Source organism: Podarcis gaigeae, assembly GCF_964106915.1.
Source record: "Podarcis gaigeae genome assembly, chromosome: 12".
NCBI lineage: Eukaryota > Metazoa > Chordata > Lepidosauria > Squamata > Lacertidae > Podarcis > Podarcis gaigeae.
Window position 1 is genome coordinate 42,513,284 of NC_139688.1, and position 27,788 is coordinate 42,541,071.

Consider the following 27,788-nt stretch of genomic DNA (forward strand, 5'->3'; position numbering starts at 1 on the left):
CAAACTGGGCATGTTTTTATTAAGTCTTTTGTGGCTTGGTATGTTAATATGAAGGTCAAGAGCAAGATCAATGAAGCCTTGAATGAAAAATATTCAATACTGGTTAAGTTTTTTGAGGCCTCTTGGGCAAGATACTCTCGTTGGCTCCTTTGCATCACCTTTTCTTCCCTGCTGCCCATTCACTTGCTTGTCCCTTTGCACCTAATCCATGCCATCTTAAAGAGGAGAAGACAAGGCATGTGAAGGTTGCTGCTCCTTCTCCTTGCTCCTCCCAGTACTTCCTTGGCTAGAGAAAGAGCAGTAAAAGCAGGGGCCAGGAGACTCTTGGAATCAGCAATGTGGGCCATGGACTTAGCAAGCAAGCGCTCAGTGATTCTCTTGAATCACCGAATCCCTTGATTTTTCTATTGCTGTGCCTTTAGTTTTCCAACTAACAGAACATCAGTGTTTTGTTTTTGGTGGCAACGGGTTACTATAAGTTGGGTGTCAGCTATTCCTTCTTCTGAGGGTTGTTCTTTTAAAAACCAAACTCAAACAACTTGGGTGCAATTCTGAGTGCAGGCAGGCAGGTGGGGAGAAACCGCTTAAGCATTTTGCCTCCAGGTATTTTTCTGTTCAAGATTACCCTTCCCAATCTGTTTTGTTGTTGTTTCTTAATCTTGCAGGGGGAAACCCACAGAGAAGCTGCAGGGATCCTGTGTCTTTCCATCTGTGGATTAAAAAGTTCCTTGGAGCGGGTGGTTTTGAGCTGAAAAATTCCAATAGGCAAAGAATCAGAGCTCCTTCTCTCCGTAGCCTTCCTACTTTCAGATTAGCAGCCTGCCTAGGCTTACTTTGAATCTTTAAAAAATGCAAAGAAAAGGATATCGTAATTTGAGCCTATCAAACTAGTTCCTAAAGTGAACCACTTTATGGTTTTGATGATGGAAACAGAGAACTATGTTTAATCTATGGCCTATCTGAAAGGTAGCTTCTAATTAGATGGCATGTATTGGTAGAAGCTTTTAAAAATTATTCTTAAAGCTGATTTTACTGCTTGCTTGCTTTTTTTCACATAGAGGTTGTTTGTTATGGGTTATTCTGCAGTGCCTACCGGGAGACTTCCTCACATTCAGTTTTTGCTGAATTCCAAATAGACCCCCAGGGGAGATGCTGAAGAGGCCCTGTTGCTTGAAACAATCAAATCATTTGACAAGAAGCATTGCCAAGTACCCTGTAGGCAACAGCCCTGTGCTAGCCAGGGAGCAAGAGCTGATCTGTTGGGTTTTTCCCCCCATTGCTTGTTTCTGAAATTTCGGAAGGCAGATTTGCATGAATAACGCATAAGGGGAGAAATAGCAACTAAGTGCCTTGCTGTTGTGATACATTTTCTTTCAATGCCATGGGCTCACGTTCAAGAAAAACTGTCAGCACTATAAGACAAAGGAGAAGGCAAGCGGGATTAGCAACAAAATGTGTTCAGCAGTGGTGTGCAGTCCGTGAACTAGGGGGACTAAGCTAGTACCCTAAGTGTTCCCCTGGTGCCTCTTTCTCGCAGCCCAGGAAGCTTCTGCCCGACTTAGGAAGGGGGGGAGCAATACTAACATGGGTTCAAGAGCCCTCACAACATCACACGTGCTTCTCCATCCCCCAAAGGTTTGGACTTGGACTTGATATCCTGCCTTTCACTCCCCTTAAGGAGTCTCAAAGCGGCTAACAGTCTCCTTTCCCTTCCTCCCCCACAACAAACACTCTGTGAGGTGAGTGGGGCTGAGAGACTTCAGAGGAGTGTGACTGGCCCAAGGTCACCCAGCAGCTGCATGTGGAGAAGTGGGGATGTGAACCCGGTTCACCAGATTACGAGTCTATCGCTCTTAACCACTACACCATGCTGGTGCCTCTAGCCCCAACTGTTCCCCTACGAAAAATTTCACTGCACACCACTAGTGTGGAGCGCTCCACTTCGGGACGCCATCCATCCAGGTAGGCAGGCCCTCTTTGAGGACACTCCATTCCATTCCATTCCCCTCTCTCCGCCATTCCATTCCCCTCTTCCAGCTGTGGCTCACCAGGTGGGGCTGAGGAGCTACTCTGCTAACTTCCCAGCAAGTAGGTCACTTTTTCTTATTGGGAGGAGCAGGGGGTGAGGCAGTCCAATATGGTTCAAATGTGCTTGCAGGAGCATCCAGTTGGCTCTGCTCTTGCTTTTGCGCTGCGCTTCACCCTTCTCTCTCCTGGTAAGAAACAGTCACCCACCTGCTGAAAAGCTAGTATAGTGGTTTTGCCTCAGCCAGCAAGCTGCTTATGTCTAGCATTCAGTGGATACTGAGCATGCCCAGTTCCCACTGGGCTGATTTTGGGGCCCCTGCAACTCTGTGGGGGAGCTATTTTGGCTACATAATGATCTGCACTCTGAGAGCTGAGTTCACTCTTAGCATATATGATGTTCACAGAGAACGAGCCATTTTACACACTACAGAGAATGAGGTGCTAAATGGAGGTGATGTTACGCTCTGAAATTTACCACTCCAGACTGCAAGTAGGTGGTCATATTTTTAAATGCCCCTCTACTTAAAAATCTCCCAGATGTCTCAAGTGGTAAGAATTTTTCCCGTGTGAGTGGAAATTTTTTTTCCTGTGTGAGTCTTATAGAGAAAGACCAGTCACTGATCTCCCAACACCTTTTTGTGAAGTAAGAACGGAGATACGTGTGGCCTAATTTAAAGGAAAGCCAACACATGTTCTGAAGGAATTTAACCCCGTTTCCAGGTATAAATCAGCCCCCACTCAAGCTGCTATTTGCTCGAAGGTGTAAAACACAGGGACTTGAATTATCGCTGCCCCCCCCCACTTTCATGGAGCATTGTTGAGTATGCACCTGGTTTAGATTGAAAGAGTGAGAAAGAGTTAACCATGTTGCTTTTCTGACCAAATTAGCACCCCAGGACTGCATTTAGTATAAATAGAAACAATGAGAGATCACTCATTGATCTCCTCTCATAGCAAGTAGTTTAGCCCTTGCACTAGTGGTACAGGAGTCTGTTTGCCAGGGGTACATTTATTTGTACCCACTCCACCAGACCACTGTGAGATGGTTCTGACTACATGGGAGGAGCCTATGTTTCAATTTCTCCTCAAGGCTAGTGTTGCCTATTCATTCAAATCAGTGGTGTGTAGTCAGTGGACCAGGGGTACTAGGTTCGTCCCCTAAATGTTCCCCTAGCACCTCCTTCCCAAAGCTCAGGAAGCTTCTGTCCTGCTTATGGAGGGAGGTGTGATGTTCACTCGTGTGACGGTCCTCCATAATAACCATCACACGCTGGTGCCTCTGACTCTAACTGTTCGCCTATGAAAATCACTGCACACCACTGATTCAAATTGCCCTCTCTAGCTTTCTCCCTCTATCTCTCTGCCAAACTTGACCATTAAGAGAGGAAGATGAGGCCATTTCCCCCCTCAGTGAAATATCAAGTGTATACCAAGAACCGTTGAGCTTGTCCAAAGCTACTGAAATCATGGGATTTGGTGTAACAGAAATATTTCCCAAGCCGAGCTCCTAGAAATTGGAAGTGGTACATTCCAACCTGTGAGACTCCAACAGGTACACAATTCACACACTTTTAACTTCAGGATTTGAGAAAATTATTTTAGTACACCATTCCTAGAATGGAACTTGGGTTATGTTCACATTACGACTTACTGTGACTCCAGCATGCTTCCTACCACTGGGTTTTTTTAAGTCAGGTTCACACAACATTAGCCACAATCCTTTAGCTTTTAGAGAAATACTCTTCTTTGATGTCCTTTTTCTCAAACCAGTTTCCATGTGATTTGAAAATGGAAGCAGTGGTTTTGTTGTTGTGTGGGCAGTTCATGCAGAGCCAGTGCGGTGTAGTGGTTAAGAGTGGTAGACTCGTAATCTGGGGAACCGGGTTCACGTCTCCGCTCCTCCACATGCAGCTGCTGGGTGACCTTGGGCTAGTCACACTTCTCTGAGGTCTCTCAGCCCCACTCACCTCACAGATTGTTTGTTGTGGGGGAGGAAGGGAAAGGAGAATGTTAGCCGCTTTGAGACTCCTTTGGGTAGTGATAAAGCAGGATATCACATCCAAACTCTTCTTCTTTTCCACATGCACAGATGATAGTGCATGCACAGATGAAAGTTTCACTGAATTGGAGGCACCAGGTGAAGCCTCTGGTGTAAACAGCAGCGGAAGAAAGCGACTGGGGAAAGCAGCAGAGGAAATGGACCTCACAGCTTTTCAAGCTGCCAATGTGAACATACCCTTGGTTTGTGTTTTTTTCTCAGCTGAATCGCAGCAGCGCAAGATTTGGCTGCTAGAATGATACACTCGGGGCTAGTTCAAAGATACAGAAATTGTTCGCTAATGTTTTAGGGGGAAACAGTGCATTCTGAATAGCAGATTTTTGCTATACCGCTTCCATCCACTTTATTCTGCAGTTATTTATATAAAATCTAATTTGTGTACTAGTACATAAGTACAAGTACTCACGACCCCTTGTCAGACAATAAATTAAAGGGAAAGTATTTCCAAATTGAAAATTAATTCATTCAAAAATAGGCATGCATGTACATGTTTGTAGGCTGTTACGGTTTCTTCAGAAAGCTTGCAGTGCAGAAGGCGAAAGCATTTTTTCATTCAAGTGACTGTGGCTACTTCTCCTAAACATTGTTTAAGGCTCCTCTTTTATTTCACTAGATTCCACTAGGATAAAAATATAATAGTTCACACCCTGGTATGCACTTTGTAATGAAAAAGGAGTTCATATTCTATAAATATAATTCATGTGCCAGGACAAATCAGTTGTATTCTTACAAACAGCCCTCTAAAGGCATGCAATATATCCCCAGTTTATTGTGCTTTTCACAACAGTGAGATCATAACTCAGAAAATGTGCTCCGGCATTAATGTTAAATATGAATATTTTGACCCGGCATAGCAGCCACCTGCTGCCTGTATATAAGAATGGCTTAATAATGATCAATCCTGCTGCCCGTCTCTTAAGATCAAATCATTAAGTCCTCACCCAGAGAATATTCCTATTGAACACTATTGTGCTTCCAGGGTGAATAATAAATTGGACAGTACATTCTTGTGATTTATTTATTTAATTGTTTGAGACAAGTTATGTGGCGGGGGGGGGGGAGGGATCAAGAATGAATACTCCCCCGCCCCAGCTAAAAAAATGTCCCTGCAGGCAGAATATGTGGATGCCGCAGAGAAGGGCTTCAGAGTAGCCTCTTGCCCGATATATTAGTTTTCTATTTGCAAGGGAGTCATTTGGTATGAAGGAGCATTAACTCATGCAACCTATTACCTGTCGCTTGAAGTGATACAGTCCAGGAACAGGTTTAACCACCTCATCTACTCTGTGTGTGTGTGTGTGTGAGAGAGAGAGAGAGAGAGAGAGAGAGAGAGAGGAGGGGGGGGGCTTTGTTGCTTTCATGTGTTAGAACATGAACAAGAAGAAAACTTCACATGTGTGGAGGAGAAAACCAAATCAAGTGTGCGATGGCACACCTAGCTGGCACTAACCTTCATTAGAAGGAAATTCCATGATAATGACCAGCAAATAATACACAGGGCATATACATAGTAGCAAGTCCACAACACAGTGGTGTAGTATGGGTTGCCTGTGCCCAGGGCCACGCGGGGGGGGAGGGGGGGAGGGAAACGGACAAAGTACATATGCACATTCAACTGCCTAATAGCATCCATCACAGCCACAGAAATAAGAAAAGAAGAGTTGTTCCATTGTCTGGAGAGGCCACTCCCTGGTTTGCATGGAGAAGTCATTTTCAACGCAGCCCAGCGACCGAAGCACACAGCTGTATTGAGGCAGCACTGGGTGTTGAAATTTGGTGCCCCTAACAATTTTGCGGCGAGGGCAACCAAGCCTGTGCTTCCACCACCACCACGCTAGGCCACTGCCACAACGAACACAATTCAGCTGAAATCAGTGTGTTTCTGCAGGGCTGGCACAAGACGTGTACGCACCTCACCCATTCAATATGCAAAAACTAAACTGCAGTGGCAGTTGAATCTTACGCCCACAATAGGAACTGCGCAGCAGCATCTAGCTGAAGGGAACTACTAGTTTAGGAGGTACTGTGTAAGCAAAGTGAATGGCTGGTGTGTGTGTGTGTGTGTTGGTGTGTGTGTGTGTGTGTGTGTGTGTGTGTGTGTGTGTGTGTGTGTGTGTCTAAGAATGCACAAACAGGAAAGAGGCAGCTGCCTAACTCTGTTGAATAGTATGGTCAACACTGTGTTAATGCATGCCTAACACAGGCCACATTTACACTATACATTTAAAGCAATAACATGCCACTTTAAACAGTCGTGGCTTCTCCCAAAGAATTCTGGGAGCTGTTGTTTGTTAAGTTTGTGCTGGGAGCTCTTAGGAGACCCCCTATTCCTTTCCCAGAGCTACAATTCCAAGTGTTCCCTGGGTTAGAGGGATTGACTGTTCAACCACTCTGGGAATTGTAGGTCTGGGAGGGGAATAGATGTCTCCTTAATGATTCTCAGCAACCTTAACAAACTGCATCTCAACAATGAAATAAGTATTTAAACATTATGTTAAAGTTTCAGGAAAGCTTTCAGAACGTTGCTTCACTTTCATTGTTACTATTTACTTTATTTGCATGTTGTTGTATTTGTTCTCAGTTGTGGGGGGGGAGGAAATCAGTAATATTATTGATAAAATGACCTAAATCAAAACAAGTGTTTCTTGTTTTGTTTTGATTCCATCACTTTTAAGGAACCATAATGCTGCTTCATATTTAGCCCCAAGTAAAAATAATTTGAAATAGTTCGGAAATTAATGGTATTCCTAATTAGTACTGCAACTAATGGTGTGATAAGCATTCATTTGAAACTACATTAATGAAAGACATCTCCTTCCCTCTAGCCCTCTCCTCTAGATTTCTGTCTGAGCTGACTTATAAAATGAAATTATTAAATCCTCCTAGCAAGCAATCTTAATTAATCTCTTGTCTTTTTTTCCCTCCTAAAGGAGATGATCTGATTGGAGTTGCCACAATGAAAAACAATCTTTCTTTTCTCTTGTGAAACTGGAAAGGTTTATTCTCTTCATTTTCAGAGCTAGTAAAATTTTTTTTTTTAGGAGATTTATTTAAGAAGCCTGTTACCAGAATTACTCTGGAGAGTTTAGACTGTGGATTAGATTAATGAGGTTTTAACTAAAGAGAGAGAAATGTGTGTAGCTTTTCTCTCTATCACTGAAGTGACTTTTTCAGAGGTTTCTTCCCCACAGAACACTAGAGGCTGCTAATCTTAGAGAGGAATTATACATCTATTTTTTTTCTCACACGTGCACACACACAAATGAACACCCCTGACCAGAGCATGTAAACCAACCTGCATTGAAGTTCTTTTGTGATGTTTACAAATAACCGTTGGTTCAGTGCAGTGCAATGCCATAAAACATAATGTTGTACCAGCATTGCAAGGGCTGTTAATGCTGCGAAGACGCTGCTCTTTGGTTGTTTAAGGGTTTTGTTGTTAGTAGAGATGGTGCACGGTATCGATTCAATTAGCATTTAAAGACAAACCTACCCTAATTTGTGCTTTCTGAAACAATACATAAACTGAAACTCAACCGTCCTTTCAAATGGTCACTGCTCCATCTTTTGCAATGCAGTTCCCCAGCTAAGTAATATGTCTTAAAATTCATATATTGGCGTAAATGTGCATCAAAAGCATATATCAGTGAAAATAGTATATAAAATTAATTGTTTTAGAGGAAACTGCCTTGCAAAAATTCGTCTGTTAGGCAAAATTGCATGCAAAAATATGTTTATAAGGAGAAATTTGCAATAAAATGGTGACAAGGGTCAGGTCTTGACATTCTGCTTCATTGGGGTTCTTATTGTTCTGCCTAGGAACATATCTGAATTCCATTGTGTGCATTGTCATCCAATGTACTGCAATTCAATGTAAGGGCACTTCCAACATTTCCATTATCTATGTTTTTATTTATTTAATTTATCAGAATATTTATTAGATAGATGCTAGAGATAGATAGATAGATTGAGATAGACAGACAGATAGATGTAGGTTTCAGCATCCATCTGTTTTAGGAGCCAATTGAAGAATGTGCCTTTGGGGGTGAAGTCAAACTATCGGAGAGTTACAGCACCTGCTTTTTTATAATATTTATTAGAGTTTTAAAGGTTACAAAAAGAGAAAGTAAAAACACCATATTAAACAAAAACAAAACAACACATCACAATAAGGGGAAAAAAGGGGGGAAAGAAAAAGAAGAAAACAGAAAAATAAAATCCATTAAAAAACACAGCGAATCTTCCCATAACTTATCTTTCATTTGCTTGTTTCCTTGGCCTCCTCACACCTCCCTTTTTTGTATTCTAGTTCGGTTAACTATTTCAGCAAATCCTTTCCATCTTTTCCAATTTTTGTCCTGTAATTTATCTTAATATAATGTAACTTTACTTTCCCTCCTTTCACCAATTAACAGTCTGTTTTTTCCTAATCCTTTATAACATTTCGGCTAAAACCACATAATTTCATTCCAACATCCTTCTAACATTCATTAATTTTACAATGTTTCTGTAAATAGTCTTTAAATTTCTTCCAATCTTCCTCCACCGACTCTTCTCCCTGGTCTCGGATTCTGCCAGTCATTTCCGCCAGTTCCATGTAGTCCATCACCTTCATCTGCCATTCTTCCCAGGTGGGTAGATCTTGTGTCTTCCAGTACTTTGCAATAAGTATTCTTGCTGCTGTTGTAGCATACATAAAGAAAATTCTATCCTTCTTTGGCACCAATTGGCCGACCATGCCCAGGAGAAAGGCCTCTGGTTTCTTCAGGAAGGTATATTTAAATACCTTTTTCATTTCATTATAGATCATCTCCCAGAAAGTCTAAATCCTTGGGCATGTCCACCAAAGGTGAAAGAATGTACCTTCAGTCTCTTTACATTTCCAACATTTATTATCGGGCAAATGATAAATTTTTGCAAGCTTGACTGGTGTCATGTACCACCTGTAGATCATTTTAATAATATTCTCTCTTAAGGCATTACATGCCGTGAACTTCATACCTGTGGTCCATAACTGTTCCCAGTCAGCCATCATAATGTTATGTCCAACATCTTGTGCCCATTTAATCATAGCAGATTTCACCGTTTCATCCTGAGTGTTCCATTTCAACAGCAAGTTATACATTCTTGACAAGTTCTTAATTTTGGGATCTAGCAGTTCTGTTTCCAATCTTGATTTTTCCACCTGGAAGAGTTACAGCACCTGCTGTGGCTGTAGAGACTGACACAGGATAGACATGTTTTGTTGCAGCTGAGACCGAGGAAGGCAGAGGTTTAGTAAAGGTAAAGGGACCCCTGACCATTAGGTCCAGTCGTGACCGACTCTGCGATTGTGGCCCTCATCTCGCTTTATTGGCCAAGAGAGCCGGCGTACAGCTTCCAGGTCATGTGGCCAGCAGGACTAAGCCGCTTCTGGCAAACCAGAGCAGTGCACGGAAACGCCGTTTACCTTCCCGCCGGAGCGGTACCTATTGATCTACTTGCACTTTGATATGCTTTCGAACTGCTAGGTTGGCAGGAGCAGGGACTGAGCAACGGGAGCTCACCCCATTGTGGGGATTCGAACCACGGAGGCAGAGGTTTACAACAATATAAAAACATAAAACCAGACAGTAAAATCATAAAAAGTTAAAAACAAGTTAAAAGCAATAAATAAATACATAAATAAGCATTATAATCTTATACTTTAATAACATGGACCATACTTCAGTGGTGGGCTATTTGCATTTCATGTAGAAGCCTCAGAGGCTAGAGCCTTGCAGGTAAGACGGTGGAGTCCAGAAACATCTTGCCATCTTGAAGCAGAGCTATTATGCTGGTTTCCTGGCAGGTGTGTCACTGTTGCTTATTAGGAGGGGGAGGCAAAAGGGATGAGGCAGCACGGAGGTTGCTGCAGTGCAAACACAACTTGCAGAGCAGCAGATTGGCTTTGCTAGTGCGTTTGCACTACAATGACCTTCCTGCCACCCCTCCTGTGCCCCTCCTGATAAGCAACAGTGGCCCAGCTGCCAGGAAGCTAGCGTAGCAGTTCTGCTTCTTGTATGTAGTGGAGAACATTAGTGCTGGTTTGGGCGTGGAACCTGATGAATCAACAGCAAAAGCTCTCACGCCAAGCAGACATTTGCTCAGGGCAGGAGAACTGCTTGGTGGTAAAGTGTATGTTAGATATTAAATGTCCCAGGGCTGATTTCTGGTAACTTCAGGTGGTGGTTGTTTTCCCTCCAAAAGAATTCAGTGCTATGTGATGTGAAAGACCTCAGCTTGATGTCCTGCTAGGAAACTAGGAAGGGAACAAATATTCTGGCCTGGTATACAACAGGTCAAACACTGTTTAATTCAACGCCACTTCTCATTATCTGAACAACTACGAGTTCCTTAGGCTAATCAAATGAATTACATTGCCCTGTGTTTTAAACATTAATCCTATGGATTGTCATAGCCAGTGGTGAGGTTCCAAATAAACTTTAGAGAAAACAGGCATCCCAACCAAGTACGCTCTTAAAATAAGTGATGTGGCTCTCCAGTTTCACTGAAATGGGTGAGAGGTGAAAAACTACAGATTGAAATGATTGGTTTATTTGTTGTTGTTTAGTAATTTAGTCGTGTCCGACTCTTTGTGACCCCATGGACCAGAGCATGCCAGGCACTCCTCTCTTCCACTGCCTCCCGCAGTTTGGTAAAACTCATGTTGGCAGCTTCAAGAGCACTGTCCAACCATCTCGCCCTCTGTCGTCCCCTTCTCCTTGTGCCCTCCATCTTTCCCAACATCAGGGTCTTTTCCAGGGAATCTTCTCTTCTCATGAGGTGGCCAAAGTATTGGAGTCTCAGCTTCAGGATCTGTCCTTCCGGTGAGCACTCAGGGCTGATTTCCTTAAGAATGGATAGGTTTGATCTTCTTGCAGTCCATGGGACTCTCGAGAGTCTCCTCCAGCACCATAATTCAAAAGCATCAATTCTTCGGCGATCAGCCTTCTTTATGGTCCAGCTCTCACTTCTATACATCACTACTGGGAAAACCATAGCTTTAATTATACGGACCTTTGTTGGCAAGGTGATGTCTCTGCTTTTTAAGATGCTATCTAGGTTTGTCATTGGTTTTGTCCCAAGAAGCAGGCGTTTTTTAATTTCGTGGCTGCTGTCACCATCTGCAGTGATCATGGAGCCCAAGAAAGTAAAATCTCTCACTGCCTCCATTTCTTCCCCTTCTATTTGCCAGGAGGTGATGGGCCCAGTGGCAATGATCTTAGTTTTTTTGACGTTCAGCTTCAGACCATATTTTGCGCTCTCCTCAATTGCTTTTATGTGGTTTTATAGGAGGCTAGTATGGGTTCACACACAAGTACAAAAAACAGAACAATTCATCGGAGTCAATTTCTCTGTATTTCCAACAGAACTGCTGTATTTGACTGACAGCAGTAGTTCTCTTTTAATTCCTAAATAATTGTGAATGGCCTGCAACCCAGCTGAATGGAGGATCTCCTTTTCATTCATTTCAGTGACAGCAACTGCCTACCCCTTTCTCTTTGATTTTGTTTTAATCAAAGCCACTTGAGACAAAGAGTGATAGAAAAATTGGATTTGCTGGCAAACTGATGGGTTGTCAGGCTCAACCCATTAGAACGCTTTTTAATCAAGATCCAAAATGCTTTTCAAAATGGAAAAATGATTACAAAAATCCCCGAGAAGAGAGAATGAATTATTAAAATGTATATTAAAAAGCACTTGCCTTCATAAGGACACCTCCCCTATTTGTTTTATAATTGTGAATTATTATATAATGTTTGCCCTATGCAGTTGGAGAGATAAAAACATCAAACAAATGTGAACAGAATGGTGAGCTGAACTGCTAGCAGAATCACATTACATCCTAGGCTGCTACAGCACTTTTATTCTAGAATGTTTCCAATTATATTTCATTCATGAAAACCTTGAATCTTGATTTATTACACTGAATGAGTAGATCTTGCCAAATCCTATACATATAAATTTTCTATGATATTCCAGCAGTCAAGAGGGGGAAAGTGTACATTCTGATATTTATAACATTTCCGAGTCTGTCGCAGTTTAGATGAAATAAGAAATTGCAATAACTATATAATGGAAATAGATGTTTCCCGTCTCCTCCTTTTAGCTGTGCCAGGGGAGAGAGGGAAGCATATGAGCCTAAAGCTCATTCATGTAATGCTAAACTATGGTTTGGTGTTCCAACCAGCTTTCCCAATGAGAGTCAACCAATCCACAACATATATAAAATATGAATGAATCAGGGTGCAAATCAGTCATTCCTTGTTCTTGGTGGATATTAGTTGTACAGTTTTTGTATCACTGTACTTTTGCTCCTAGATTCCTGCTGAACTTCTCTTTTTCTTCACTATATTCCATTTGCTGCAACTCCTCCACCAACTTCCCAGAGCAATGACCAGTGCCCAAATCCTTATTTTGGCAAGGTTTATTCCATCCGTCTGCATCTTCACAGTCTGCTGCTGAATCTTTAGCCTTCTCCCCCATTTTCCCAGTGTTGTGTCAACTTGTCCTCGTCACGCGTCATTACAATTCCCTATGCACTTTAGAAGCACAGGTGTGCCTTTCTTGGCTCCTGCTTTGGGTTAACCACAGTGTAACAGGCCCACATTTAGAGAGCCAAATTCATCAATCAGGGAGTGTCAGTGCTCTCTGGCTGGATGGCATTTGCAGAAGGTGAAAGGCATCTATTGCAAAACTAAGCAGAATGTTATGTGCTGAAGTTCTCACCCTGGGCCAGCAGGGGGATACTGTAGATAGTTATGCAAATAAGGGATCGAAAGTGACGTTCAGTGATTGGATAGTTTTAGAAAATTGTTACAGTTACATTGTACTGGAGCTCTATATAAGCAGGCTGACTGAACCCTTCAGTTCACTTCTGTCCTGGCCTGTGAATAAACAAGAGCTGTTTGAAGAATCGCTGTGTCGTCTGATATGTTCACCCACAACTTAACACAGAAGGCATTCCACGGGTCTTTTTTCAGTGGCAGTCAAGGAACCAAGCCAAAGATGACAAGCAATTCATTGAGATCTTAAAGGTTTGATTAATTTCCAAAAGAGAATGTATCCTCAACAAGAAAATTTCTATAGTTTCCAGACTGGCAATATTAGTCAATGTTTTAGGGTTGCTGATTCTCCATAATGAAATGAGCTGTTTCATTATTGACTTGTATGTTGTGATGTGCAGCTTGCAGCATGTTTACTTAGAAGTAAGTCCCATTAAAGAAATAAGTCCCCTTGAAGTAAATCGGCCTTCCTTCAAACTAAGGGGGCGTAGGATTGTCGCCTTAATTGATATATGCTCTTGGCATATATCTTAACAGTGTACACTAAGCTTTACACTTCATTATAAACAAATAAATAGTGAAGAGCGACGTTGCTAATACCAACTGTTAGTGTTGTTTTGATTTCAAAATTGGTCTGCACATTTTCTTGGCTAATATAAACATCATGTCTCTCTTGTTTAGCCTTAAAAATCAAACCAGGAATGCAGAAAATCCAGCATCCCATTGTCTTAGATGATAAATTGTTTGTCAAGCCTTCAGAAGCATGTAATTTAATAACATTGAATCAGTTTCCTTTCTATTTGTTTAAACACACATGTAATAATAAACTCCTGAAGCCAAGGAATCCTGGGGCTTGGTAGGGGGACACATTCACAGCACACTTCTATACATGTTTATCATCATCATTACTATTACTACTACTACTACCACTACAAGTAGTAGTAGTTACTATTACATTTTTATTTGTACACTGCTTATCTGCCAAAATGAATTTTAAGCAGTCTGCAGCTTTAAAATATGCAATAAAACAAATCCACTAAAAGCACCCATGATTTGAAAATGCAATAAAGCAAGCCAGTTCAACAGCATAACAATTAAAATATTTAAACCCATTAGATCACAAGTTCAGTTGCCATACTTGTTCAGAATTAAGTCCCATTGGTTACACAGCAATCTTTGCAGCTTTGTGGGAGTTGGGGAGGTTTATGCCTCCCCCTTCAGCAATCCTAATGCAGGAGGAGAAATGTGTGTGCATGTGAAAAGAAGATGACAGTGGAGGGAAGGATATGCCCAGGGCTTTTTTTTTTAAGCTGGAACTTACCAGAACTCAGTTTTGGTACCTCTCAGGTAGGTGATGTTGCCATTCTAAAACAGGCTTTCTCAACCTCGGCCCTCCAGATGTTTTGAGACTACAATTCCCATCATCCCTGACCACTGGTCCTGTTAGCTAGGGATCATGGGAGTTGTAGGCCAAAAACATATGGAAGGCTGAGTTTGAGGAAACCTGTTCTAAAAGAAGGAGGTGATCTGGATAAGTTCTGGAACCTCTTTTTCTAGAAAAATAGCATTGAATATGCCTCATTGTGTATATTCAATGCTATTTTTCGGGGGGGGAGGTGCCTCACTGTGTATAGCAGGACGCGGGTGGCGCTGTGGGTTAAACCACAGAGCCTAGGACTTGCCGATCAGAAGGTTGGCAGTTCGATTCCCTGCGATGGGGTGATCTCCCGTTTCTCGATCCCTGCTCCTGCCAACCTAGCAGTTTGAAAGCATGCCCAAGTGCAAGTAGATAAATAGGTACCACTCTGGCAGGAAGGTAAACGGCGTTTCCATGCACTGCTCTGGTTCACCAGAAGCAGCTTAGTCATGCTGGCCACATGACCCAGAAACTGTACGCTGGCTCCCTCGGCCAATAAAGCGAGATGAGTGCCGCAACCAGATGAGTGCCAGAGTCGTCCGTGACTGGACCTAATGGTCAGGGGTCCCTTTACCTTTACCTTTACGCCTAATTGTGTATAGCAGGAGGGGGGGCAGAGGTTTTGGTGAATGAATGTGTGTTTAAGAATGAGAGGAAGTCAAGGGGGATCCCTGCACTGGTCTCACCCGCCATTGAGTTTGTCCCCACCCTTGAAAATGAAACCTCTGATCCTAAAATGTTGCCCATTGTATAGGTCTGCAACCTCGCTTCCTTTGCACCTAGCTTTGCGTGGAAATCATTCTTTTTAAAATGACCTTGTAAACTACGAAATGTGTGCCCACGCAACGGAAACGCTGAGCTGTGCTGTGTATATTATGTCTTGCACTGTTTATGCTGCTGTTTTAAAATAGCCATAGCCATTCTATTATAGACAACCTCGATAGCACCCCCACTCCAGAAAAAAAGACAAAGACATTTGCAGAGATAATGGGACTGCAATCAGCAGCTGTCCACAGTAGAGGCAGTATACATTATCATGCCACCTGTTCCAATCCAAAATGTGAGCCACGCAGCGGTCACCTCCAGGCTTGATTATTGTAACTCGCTCTACGTGGGGCTGCCCTTGAGACTGACCCAGAAACTCCAGGGGGTGCAGAATGCCGCGGCGAGACTCCTTATGGGGCCCTCGCCGCAGGATCACATTCATCCGGTGCTATACCAGCTGCACTGGCTCTCGGTGGAGTACAGGATCAGGCTTAAGGTGCTGGTTTTAACCTTTAAAGCCCTATACAGCCTAGGACCCTCGTACCTACAGGACCGCATCTCCTGGTATGTCCCACGGAGGACCTTACGGTCTTCAAATAAAAGCATCTTGGAGATCCCGGGCCACAGGGAGGTTAGGCTGGGCTCAACCAGAGCCAGGGTTTTTTCAGCCGTGGCCCCGATCTGGTGGAACGCTCTGTCACAAAAGACTAGGGCCCTGCAGGACTTGACATCTTTCCGCAGGGCCTGCAAGACAGAGCTGTTCCACCAGGCCTTTGGCCAAGGCACAGTCTGACCCCCTTTGTCCTTCTGTAATTTTCATAGAACTTTAGCACAATGATTGCCATTAATTTGATTCTGAACTGATTTTAGAATGTATTTCAATTAATTGACTGTGATTTTATGTAAACTGTGCTATTTTTACTGTTGTTAGCAGCTCTGAGCCCGGCTTTAGCTGGGGAGGGCAGGATATAAATAAATTATTATTATTATTATTATTATTATTATTATTACTACTAAATGTTTTTCCTCCACCCTGCGTAAGTTGAACAAAATACACACACAATGTTGATATCTCCCAGGACATTTGCATTGGGAAGTTCTTACCACCGCACCATATTTATGTGTAGAAGAAGAAGAGTTTGGATTTGATATCCCACTTTATCACTACCCGAAGGAGTCTCAAAGCGGCTAACATTCTCCTTTCCCTTCCTCCCCCACAAAAAAAACACTCTGTGAGGTGAGTGGGCTGAGAGACTTCAGAGAAGTGTGATTAGCCCAAGGTCACCCAGCAGCTGAATGTGGAGGAGCGGAGACGTGAACCCGGTTCACTAGATTACAAGTCTACCGCTCTTAACCACGACACCACACTGGCTCTGCAACATAATGGGACCTGGCTATAGAGGCTAGGTTGAGTAATAAAAATGATTAATACTATGATTGATTGACTGAATCATTCTTCCATCTTATCTCTGGGGCTTAGCACAAATTGCAGTAGGGTGGGTGGGGGTTTTTGTTTTATGTTTTAACAACCCAAAAGCCTGTAAAACTGCTCCATATAAACCAACAGATAGAAATGTCACAGGAGCCAACCATTTGTTACAAATCCCAAGTAGCAGCTTAACCCTGGAATTGTAATCCAGCACAGGCATGACTGAATCTTACAATGCTGTTGCCTATAAAAACTCGCGGTGCAATAAATTAGGTGGTCTTTAAAAGTGCCGTTATACTTTTTGCTATCTTCTAAGACCTTGGAAGTCTCTAATAGAAGCAAAATACCATTCTATATGTCCTTGTTATTTGGACACTTCGAAGATGTTCCTCCTGGACAAGTTATACGGACAGCTGAGAACAAAGCCATAGGAGCGGAAGCCATTGTATAAAGCATTTGAGAACTGGAGAATGGTGAGTCCAGAGGAAAGAAAAATGGACTTGGTTCCTAAGCTTCTGGTCCACTAATGATGGAGTTTCTCTTCATAATAGGTGAGCTTCTGTTTAAGGAAGATGTGCTTCCATAAATGCATCTCTCCTGCTCTACGCAAATATTCCCCTCCATTCACAGAGCCACAACAACATAGGATCCTAACTCTGCTCCTTTACAAAAATATACAAGGAGGTAGGAACCACCTGACTTTAGTGTGGGAATCATAAAGCAGTGTCAGTCCTTCAGAAGCAGCAATGTACCTTTGCAGCTCCCCAAGTTCTTTATAAAACTGCCCCCCTCCCCTTGTAACATTCAAAAATATGCTCCCCCTTGGACACAAAATGCACTTCTTCTTTTTTTTGCTTATGACAGATTAAGCATGTTGCTTTCCCTTCTGAGATACATGTTGTAAGCAGATAAAAATATTGACATGGACTGAGGGTACACAATAAATATCTCTCTAATTACCACTGCAACTCTGGGGAGTCTTTCAAACTGTTCTCTCTTTAAGAAATTTTTAATACGTTTTCTTATCAAACTGTTCTCTCTTTAAGCAATCTTAATGTTTTCTTATCAGTCCAAAGGGGCAATAAGCCTGGGTTGAAAGAGGACATCTTCACATGTATCTGACCCCTGGAAAGCACTTGAATGTGTGTGAGAGAATCTTGTTCTGTTACCAATACATGGGTTCCACCCATGGGTTTAGTTTGACCAAGCATATCAGCCATATGAATATCACTGGAATCTTTCTCCATATAAGATTATGGCCTAGGTTGATTTTATTAGATGGCCCCAACCTCTGCAGCTTTCTTCAGTGTGTGTGGGCTGGTCAATAGGAAGACTTAGTTCATTAATGCATCAGCCAGCATATGAATTTTATGGCACCATTAGAAGTGAGCAGATTAATCCTCTATTAAAAAGGAATATAAGTTTAACAGCAAAAGAGAAGGTCATTTGGCTGCTCTTCACATCCTAGAGTATGGGCAATGTTTGCTGACTTCTACACACAGCCAAGGTGACTAAAATGAATGGACTGCACTGCTTAGTTCCTTAATTAGCCCATTAAACAATTTTAATGAATATTTATAATTTTTAAGTCTCTGCTATCATCGACACAGATACTTTTGCTTTGGTAGGTAAAAAGTATTTATGGAGCCCTGATCTTCCATTGAGCAAAATTTTCATAACTGATTCTTAAATATTTATAAATTAACATTATCTTAATCTTGAAAGTTGAAAACTGTGAGGTATATTGCATTCCATCCTCATTTTTATGACTATGTGCATATTATTGCTTCTTACTACACTGAGAAGCCAGGTGACCTCTTCTTTTGACCTATTAAATACATATTCTTCTTTTAAAAAGGAGGAACAGCTCTTTCATTTTCTAACAATGGTGTGAAAATCACATGCTAGCTAGTGCGATAATGCACAGAAGCTCCCAGGTATGCTATCTTCAGAACTGTCCTCAAAAATTAACTTACTCTTCCAGTTAAAACCCATTCCGTACTGAAAGAACAAAAGCACCAACAAACACTGTAATAAAAGAAGCAGAATTCTCATTTTTAATCTGAGGCATACACTTGGTCAAGCAACATGTGCCTTATTGACACCTCATGACGGAATGGGGCCAGCTCACACAAACTGAAGTACAGAATGCGGTTATGCAGCATCTGGAGGATAGAGTGGTCATGTGATTTCTTCACATTGTGATTTCTAAGACATCAACGGTCACAGAGCGTCTTGGACTGCATGTGTGGTAGTAAGCCCAGTGGATCATTCCTGATACTTCTATTACCAGGGCTTTCCCCCCAAGCCAGAATTCACCCAAACTCAGTTTCAGCACCTCTCAGGTGGGCACCACTGTTATTCCAGTGGTACCTCGGGTTACATACGTTTCAGGTTACATACGCTTCAGGTTACAGACTCCGCTAACCCAGAAATAGTGCTTCAGGTTAAGAACTTTGCTTCAGGTTAAGAACAGAAATGGGCTCCGGCGGCACGGCAGCAGCAGGAGGCCCCATTAGCTAAAGCGGTGCTTCAGGTTAAGAACAGTTTCAGGTAAAGAACAGACCTCCAGAATGAATTAAGTACTTAACCCGAGGTACCACTGTATATGCACACATGTTGCCACAGGGAGTCTATGAATACAGGCAAATATATAAGTAAACTTTTGAAGGACCAAACACATTGTGTGCAGTATTATTATTATTTTTAAACTTGATTCATAGGCAGAATATTTAAAATCCTTCCCTTGTAGAAGAACAATTGTGTGGGATGGTGAATTTCTTTTGATTCAGTAGCAAACACATTTGCCCTGGAGCCAGCTGAGAAGACACTTGATTTTTCACCCTTTATAATGGTGCTTCATCTTCTCAACCAAATGTGGAAAACAGTAGCTTCCCAGGCTCTGTGACAGAAAAACACAGAAGTGCAGGCTGGGCAGAGCTTCCATATCAAATGCATTTTGCAGTCTTTTTCTTTGTTTCACAATCTGGAAAACAAAACCAGATGCTCGAGCTAGATTTCAATGCTTGTACAGTATCCTATTGAACTTGCAACTATGTTTTGTTTTTTAAGCAAATGTGTCCAGCACTCTAAAACTGTGTAGACCCCGTTCCTCATGAAAGTAAATAAATAACTTTCCTTAACTTCTATGGGAGAAAGAGGGGCAAATCTCCACCCATGAGAAACTGATGACCAGATAGCTATATTTGGAGAGGTAATTCCTGCACCCCAACTATTTATCAAAGGAGGGCTGCCCTGAGAATTAGAAGTAAGCCCCCTGCTTGAATTGTTTGCAGGACTGAAGCAGGCTCTGCCTGCTGTAAGCAGTCCACCCTGCTTTGGTTCTGCTTGCACACCCAATTCCCATTGCCCCCTGCTACCCTAACCCTGTGGGGACGCAGGTGCTGCTGTGGGTTAAACCACAGAGCCTAGGGCTTGCCAATCAGAAGGTCGGTGGTTCGAATCCCCGTGACAGGGTGAGCTCCCGTTGCTCGGTCCCTGCTCCTGCCAACCTAGCAGTTCAAAAGCACGTCAAAGTGCAAGTAGATAAATAGGTACCGTTCCGGCGGGAAGGTAAACAGCGTTTCCGTGCACTGCTCTGGTTCGCCAGAAGCGGCTTAGTCCTGCTGGCCACATGACCCGGAAGCTGTACGCCGGCTCCCTCGGCCAATAAAGGGAGATGAGCGCCGCAACCCCAGAGTCAGTCACGACTGGACCTAAAGGTCAGGGGTCCCTTTACCTTTACCTTACCCCAACCCTATATGCCAAAGGGAGGAAAAAGTATTTTGGGAACAGGAACATAGTAGTAGGAAGTGGAAGGCTGCCACAAATATGGAAGAGGCTTACTGGGCCTCTTTCTCGACTCCTGGCTAACAAGATGCTAGCAATCTTTTTCATGACCCATACCCACTGAGATTCCTAGTGGCAAATTACATTGGCCAGTGAGAGACTTGGCTCTCTCCCCTTTGAGGTCTCCAAATATTTAGAAGGAATGCTCCCACTTTATTTCATTCAGTTGCTCATCCATCACTAGTCCCATCTTCTTCTTTTTTTAAAAAAAGATATTTATTAAAGTTTCAAAGGTTATACAAAAAAAAAACAATAATAAAAACAAAACACAAACATAAAAAATAACAAATATAGAAAAATACAAAACTAAAACTATTTAAAAACAAGTAAAGTTTCATTCCCTTATTTTCTTATAACTTACTTCCCCGACCTCCTCATACCTCCCCTTTTTGTATTCCAATTTCTAATTATTAATTCAGAAAATCCTCTCCCTTAGTTTTCATTTAATTTTCAACCTTTCTTTTCTTTTTACTTAATCATTACAGCTGAAAACCACTTAATTTCTAAACCAACATCTTTCTAACATTCATTAATTTTGCAATATTTCCCAAGATAGTCCTTGAATTTCTTCCAATCTTCTTCCGCCGTCTCTCTTTCCTGGTCTCGGATTCTGCCAGTCATTTCTGCCAGTCCCATATAGTCTCATCACTAGTCCCATCTTCAACCTCTTTAACTTTTATTAAACTGAGAAAGCAAAACAGCTGCAATTGAGAAGACCAGGGTGGACTCCCCTTCATTGGTGGCTTTTATGCAGAGGTTCAACGGTCATCTGTCATGGATTCTTTAGTTGAGATTCCTGGGTGCAGGGGGTTGGACTAGATGATCCTCAGGGTCCCTCCCAAATCTACAATTCTATGATCTCAAAAGTAGGTGATCCACAGAAGGGACTTTTTTTTTGTCTACACCTCTGCCGCAACCATATAAACCTCTTCTGCAAAAGTCAATGGCAGCCACTATGAGACTCACCCATAGTGCTTCTTCATGTATAGAAAATGACTGGGACTAACTGTGAGGGTTTTGGAAAATATAACGAGTTGAAATACATTCCACAAACCCAAGTAATTTTAGTCCTGTGGTATATGATGTAGCTTCATATTGTAGCAGAACACCCCAATCTCTGAGCGGTTTGAGATTCCAGGGTTTCCAGTATCTGTTTTACCTTTTGGAAATGAGGCACAGCAGAAACTGTGGTGTCTTTATGATATATGGTTTATTTACACATATATACAACCTGAGCCTACGAGCGTTAACACCTCAAAAGTATCTCGTTTCTCCCATAGCCACAGCTTTGGACTCAAGCAGAAATCAAACATTGTTCTGACTCACTCTCCAGCTCGCTGCTTTTGCTTCTAGCTCACGTCACAGCAAAACCCTCTGCCCTCAACTTTGCCTCTGTCTTTCTAACTACCTGCGAGTTGAGAGAGGGGCTCCCACCCATTTGCTGTCTCCCACAGATATCCTTCCTCTGCTCTCCATAATGGCACACCATCCAGGCTATCACCTCACCAGGAGGCTAGCTTGGCTATTCCAAGAATCATAAGCCTTGATTAAATTTTAACACTTGCTAAATCCAGGTACTAGAAGAGTCTCAACATATAGCCTAACATCCCAAACTGATTACTATCTTTTGTTAACCGTGCAGAAGAAGTTGTTATCTGTGCTTAGACATGGGTGAAGAGTATAGAATAAATATTTGGACTAGGCAGGTCATGTATTCCAGAGATCGCCCACCTTGCACAATAGCTCTGATGTGCCTTAAGATTTAATGACTTTGTATACTGGATTTAGGAACCAATTAAAGGTAAATTGGGGGGGGGGTGCATCTGGTTTCCCAAACCCCACAACTGTGGCAAAAACCTCATTTTGACTTTGACCATGGAAGCAGTAACAGAATGTTATTTTGCCTAGCACAGCAGGATAGGACGTTGATATATAAAATGTATTTACCAAAAATAAAAATTATCTTGAACGCTACAGATAACTGGTGAACTGGCTTAGCCTACATTATGTTTGATTTCTCCCTGCAATGATCAATATCATACTCTTGAACTGTACTCAAATACAGTAATTATGTTCCCAGCACGATAATTGGTTCCTGGGCAGTACAATATTTGTTGCTTGTAGTGCAGCTTGTCTTCAAAAAAGCTACCCTTTTGATTAGTAAAAAACCAACCATTTTGCTTTGAAACCGAATCCAGCAGTTTACCTTTGAGAATTCCCTTCAGTCTTAAAATTCTGAGGACGCTAGTGTCTGGAAGCTACAGCGATCTGAAGCAACAGCAAAAATCTAAAGGTTATGACATCTAAATATCTTAAACGCTCAAGTTGCAGCTGTTTGCGCTTTGATTGAATTTATTTTTGTGCCCACTTTTATTGTCCTTTTAACTAGTACTGTAATATTTTGTTCTTTTGTGAGGTCACATTCAGGGGCGCCAACTTGTATAAAATATTGGGGGGGGGGCAGACAAGCCCTGCCCTGTATCCTGATTGATCACGTGACATGCTACAAGCACACCACTTGAATAGCAATGCCCATCAACTTTTTCGGGGGGGGGGAGAGCCCTCAAATATTTTATGGTGTGTGTGTGAAGGGATCTCAACCCCTAGGAGTTGGCCCCTCTATTGGTCACATTCACACCTTACCTTTAAAGCACATGGCTTTCCCAAAGAATCCTGGAAACTCTGGTTTGCCGAAGTTGCTGAGAACTGCAGCTTCTTTGAGGGGCAAACTACACTTCCCACAATTCTTTTGGGGGGAAGCCATGTGATTTAAAGGTATGTTGTGAATGTGACCCATAGGAGTCAACTACTAGGGGTTGAGATCCCTTCGCCCCAATAAAATATTTGAGCTGCGCCACCCCACCCCCCCAAGTTGATGGGCATTTTCATTCAAATATGATTTAAATGTGTGGCATGGTTGTGATTAGTGTCTTTTTGGGACATTTCTGTTTGTGTGGCTTTTCCGTTTTTGTGACTGTAACTTGTTCTTTGTTTTATGGGAGTCACTTGTGACTTTGTTTTTATGACTTGTTTTTGTGACTGTGTGGAAGAAGAGTTTGGATTTGATATCCCCCTTTATTACTACCTAAAGGAGTCTCAAAGCGGCTAACATTCTCCTTTCCCTTCCTCCCCCACAACAAACACTCTGTGAGGTGAGTGGGGCTGAGAGACTTCAAAGACGTGTGACTAGCTGCATGTGGAGGAGCAGAGACGCGAACCCAGTTCCCCAGATTACGAGTCTATTCCTCTTAACCACTACACCACACTGGTTCTCTGGAACCCAGTACAGCTACTGGAACCCAGTACAGCTACACACTGGAACCCAGTACAGCTACTGATTGTGTGACTGCAGAAATGGATAAAAGCCCCCACCCCATCCAAACAATGACTATCATAGGTGCAGTAAGAGGAAAAAATTAATTTTACTTTTCATCATCTACAATACTGTCTTATTTATTTTATAGTACAGTACATTGATCATTGCTTTCATTTTATGGAGCGATGGTCTTGTTAGATAGTAAAATTCATGTCAAATTGCTGTTTTAGGGGTTGTTGTTTTTTAAAGCCTGGAACGGATTAATCCATTTTGCATTACTTTCTATGGGAAAGCGCGCCTTGGTTTTGGAACGCTTTGGTTTTGGAATGGAATTCCGGAACGGATTACGTTTGGGAACCAAGGTACCGCTGTATCTGAAAAGCAGAAATAAAAAATTAATTAATTAATTAATTAATTACATACGCGTGAGATAATAATGCTGTGCAGAAGCGCAGCGGGACTTTAGACTCTATTTGTCCTAGACATGCTGACCCCGAGCCGGGCCTTATACCCCGCTTAAGCCCTTGCTCTAGCCCTCCCTCGTGGCGGGTTTTTGGTTTTTCAGCCACTCGAAGGCAGAGCCTCTTTTGGCCCCACGAGAACCTCGGAGCTGCTCCTTTCGGCAGGCAGAAGCGAGCGGGATCCGTCCTCGAGTAGCATTTCTTCCCTCTGGAAGGGGAAGAGGGAAAAAAAAGCGCCCACTCCTTCTCTTCTGCTTATATGGTCAGGCGGGCAGGCGCAAGATTTGGGCAAAGGAAGGTAAGCCGCCGCCGCCGCCTGTTGCATTTCCTGCCCGGGATTGGCGCGCTCTCTCCGCCGCCCCATGGCGACCATTGATTCCCAGGGAAGGGCTGGGGGGGGTCGGGGTTGGGGGGAGCCTAACGCCTCTGAATGCATTATATAGACAAGCTGTTTGGAATCCGTGGCAGGCAAGGATTCAACGGCGTCGTTGCCTAGGCGTCGTCCCCTCCCCCCCCCCAAGCACCGTAACAACACGCCTTTTAAAGTTGATAAAAATGGAAAAACGCGGAGGGAAGCTTCGGGCGCAGTGCGCTTGGGTACGATGCGCGCGGATTTAATCCGGTGCCCAAAGGATTGCGCACGAGGCGCCACCGTCACGGAACCGAATTCTCCCATCCGGCGGCAAATCCACCCCCCCCCCACCCCCCCACATCAAAACCCAATTTCCTTCCCGCTTTCCTCCCCCACCCCAACAACTCCCGTTTTTAAACCGGAATGGATTTGAGCCTCGATAAAGCTGCATCATTGGGAAATGAGGCTGCTAAATCCACATTTTTGGGGCTGGTACCGATTCCATAGTTCGGTGGGCAGCACGTAGTATTTTCCACGGGGATCTACAGCCAGAGGGGGCCGTGGGGTGGGGTGGAGGGGTGTCCCTGAATGACAAGGCTGCAAGTGCAACAGGAGCAGGAGTTTTTTGGGGGGGGGGCGCCGGAGGTTGGCCGTAGCAGGTGCAGAGGCAAGAGGGTCGGACGCCCAACCCCAGCAGCAAATCTCTTTACTTCCGAGGAGATCCTTCCACCTCCCCCTCGCCTCCCCCGGGGTGCCTGGAATGAAAACGGAGCTGCCCAGATTGAGTAAACCAGGAGTAACCGCGGAGTACATGGCAGAGGACGTGTTCTCGGAGAAGAGAGAGCGGCCGATCGGCGGGCGGGTCATGGATTGACATGCCTGGGTGGAAGAGAAGAGATCGCTGCCCGAGATCGCGAACCCTTTCCCGGGCTGGAGGAGGAGGACGAGAGGAGAGGGACCTGGAGAGATCAGGTGCCCATTCAGGAAGCGGCACAACGGCCTCGCCTCTTTCGCGCCCAGGCTCCCAGGAGCAAGGCGAGGGCGGGGATCGCGCCAGACACCCGGAGTCCGTGACTCTCCGCCTGCACGTCCCAAGAAACTCTCGCGGCCGTGGAGCTGGGGGAGGGGGGATCTGGCGCGCCCAAAGCAAGTCATCTCCCCGATCGCGTCTCCAAAGCGCCCTCCCTGCCAAGGGCGAAAAGCCCCCCATGGCTGGGGAGGGGGGGCTGGCTGCCCAGTGTAGGAGCCCCCCCTCGATCTCCTAGGCGGCAGCACCTGTAGAGCACGAGGCGATCGAGTCCACTCGATCCCACCCCTTTCCCGCAACCTCCCCACGGCTCCGCAGAGCGAATCGAAGTCGTGCATGTGCTCCTGTCTCTTGCAAGGCGCTGCTCTGCTTGGTTTGCCACGCCCGGGTTTGCAGGACGCCGCCGAGTTGCTGGGGCCGCCGCCGCTGATCAGCATTCGGGGGGCGATCGGGGAAAGCGATCGGGCGATCGGGACGTGCCCTCCGGCTGGCCAGCGCCGCGCACCATGAGGCGAAGAGCGAGCGAGCAGCCGGCGGGGAGCGCCTCGCATTGCCTTGGGATTTGGCCACACTGAAAAAAGGCTGCTGGTGCTGGTGTCGGAGACCCAAAACCAGCGGGGAAACCCTTCTAATCCGGATCGGTTGCTACGGAGCGGACTCTCCTCCGGGATCGCGGGGAGGAAAGGATCTCTCTCTCTCTCTCCCTCCCTCCAATGCCTCGCTTGCGTCGTCCCCGGGAAGGCGCGCAACAAATGGCAGCCAGGTCTGTGATCCGGGCTGCGGTAGCAGCAGCAGCAGCAGCAGCGACTCCCAGGTGAGGCGCAAAAAGGCTCGGCAAAGCTGCAGCTCTCCATGCCCGCCTGCGCCTCGCCTTCCACGCCGCCTGAGTCACCCCGCTGCACCCGGTAAGGCGCTGGAATCCCCTGTCCCTCGGGTGGGGGAGGTTAGCAAAGAGCCCTCTCCCAACTTCACTTTCATACGCGGGGAGGGTGTGGTGTGTCCCCCCCCCACCCTTTTCTTGAAATTTGTGCAGTTCGCCAACTAACCCCCTTCTTCCAGTGGTTGGTGACGCCTGTAATAGAGGAGGAAGGGTGGGGAGTTCGTATCCCAAAAATCAGAAATGGGTGATATAGTGTCATGCCCTGGCTGGGACGCTGTGGTCGTGACCTTAAAATGTGGCACTAAGGAGAGAAATTCTATGGCTGTGCATAGTACAGGTTCTCAGCAAGTAGGAACTGGCTCTCTCTGTGTGTAATGCATTGCTATGTATGTGTCTCACTCCCCACCCTCGGTGTATTGATTATATTGGCACACAGCAAGGCTGTGCCAAATGAAATGTGTGCTTTGGTCCAGTGTTTTGCTAACTTGGGAGAGTGGAGCAAACTGGCAAACTACGTAAGAAATAGGGCAATATAAAATAAAATTTGAAATGCCACACAAGAGGTAGCGGGAACCTGTTTTAAAATACAAACGAAAGTATATCGATCCCACAAAAGGAAAACATTAAACCGAAAACTTGAGGCAGAACAGATTCTGGTGATATTGTAACATTTCCATGTCTTGTGTGGTGCATGTTGTGGCCTGTTGAGAACTCGAATCTTGGAAATGTGTTGTGATGGGATACAGGACAGTTTGCATGCTTAACTTGCTTTTGGCTTCCATTACTGGACTGTAAATCACAGATGTGAATAAGTGTGTGGTTTGTTGACAAAGACCAGAATATGTAACCTGTTTTATAAACTGACTCGCTCCTACTTCAGCCATATAGTATCAGTTTCTGATATTTCTGTATTAGGTCCAGTTTAGTACAGCCAGAATAATTGGAGGAATATTTGGACCAATTCTTCATTCTCTATCGCTTCAAATAATATTTGATAGTGAAATATGTGTTCAGATAAGTTTGCTGGGTATTGTTTTGCTTACAGAATCCAAGATCTTCTCTTAAAAGAGTAATGATATACTGTAAAGGGTGAAATCCAGGTTCCTAAACGTGAATGGGAGCTTTGCCACTGACCTCGAGAAGCTGTGGCTTACACTCAAAATTAAAGTTGGACTTGGTCCTTCTGACCTCTGAAAACAATGAGTAATATTCTGTTTGTCTTCCAGCAGAAAAAAAAAACACACCAGCTACAGCCTAAATTTCCATTGCCTTTAAGTTGCTAAGAACTTCTACCTCTCGGGAGACATTTAACATTTTGTGCTCTTTGGGCCTTGAGTGATCTATTTTCCGAGTGAGACTGCAGAAATCATAACTGTAGCTTTTTGATGATGAGAAAGA

The 27,788-nt window shown here is 43.9% G+C and overlaps 1 protein-coding gene and 1 pseudogene across 6 annotated transcripts in view; one reads left to right on the forward strand and one right to left on the reverse strand.

Annotated features, from left to right (window-relative positions):
• The window catches only part of LOC310828604, a 249,822-nt pseudogene that overhangs the window by 106,756 nt on the left and 115,278 nt on the right, over window positions 1–27,788 (reverse strand). The gene's annotated exons all lie outside the window — the stretch shown is intronic.
• The window catches only part of LRRC3B (leucine rich repeat containing 3B), a 69,059-nt gene continuing 65,523 nt past the window's right edge, over window positions 24,253–27,788 (forward strand). For 2 of the 5 annotated variants that reach the window (XM_083706078.1, XM_083706080.1), the window contains exon 1: window positions 24,253–24,429. The gene's annotated coding sequence lies outside the window, so the exon portion shown is untranslated. Of the gene's footprint in view, window positions 24,430–24,493; window positions 26,416–27,788 lie in introns of those variants that run through there. The other 3 variants (XM_083706081.1, XM_083706082.1, XM_083706079.1) reach the window with 3 other exon arrangements.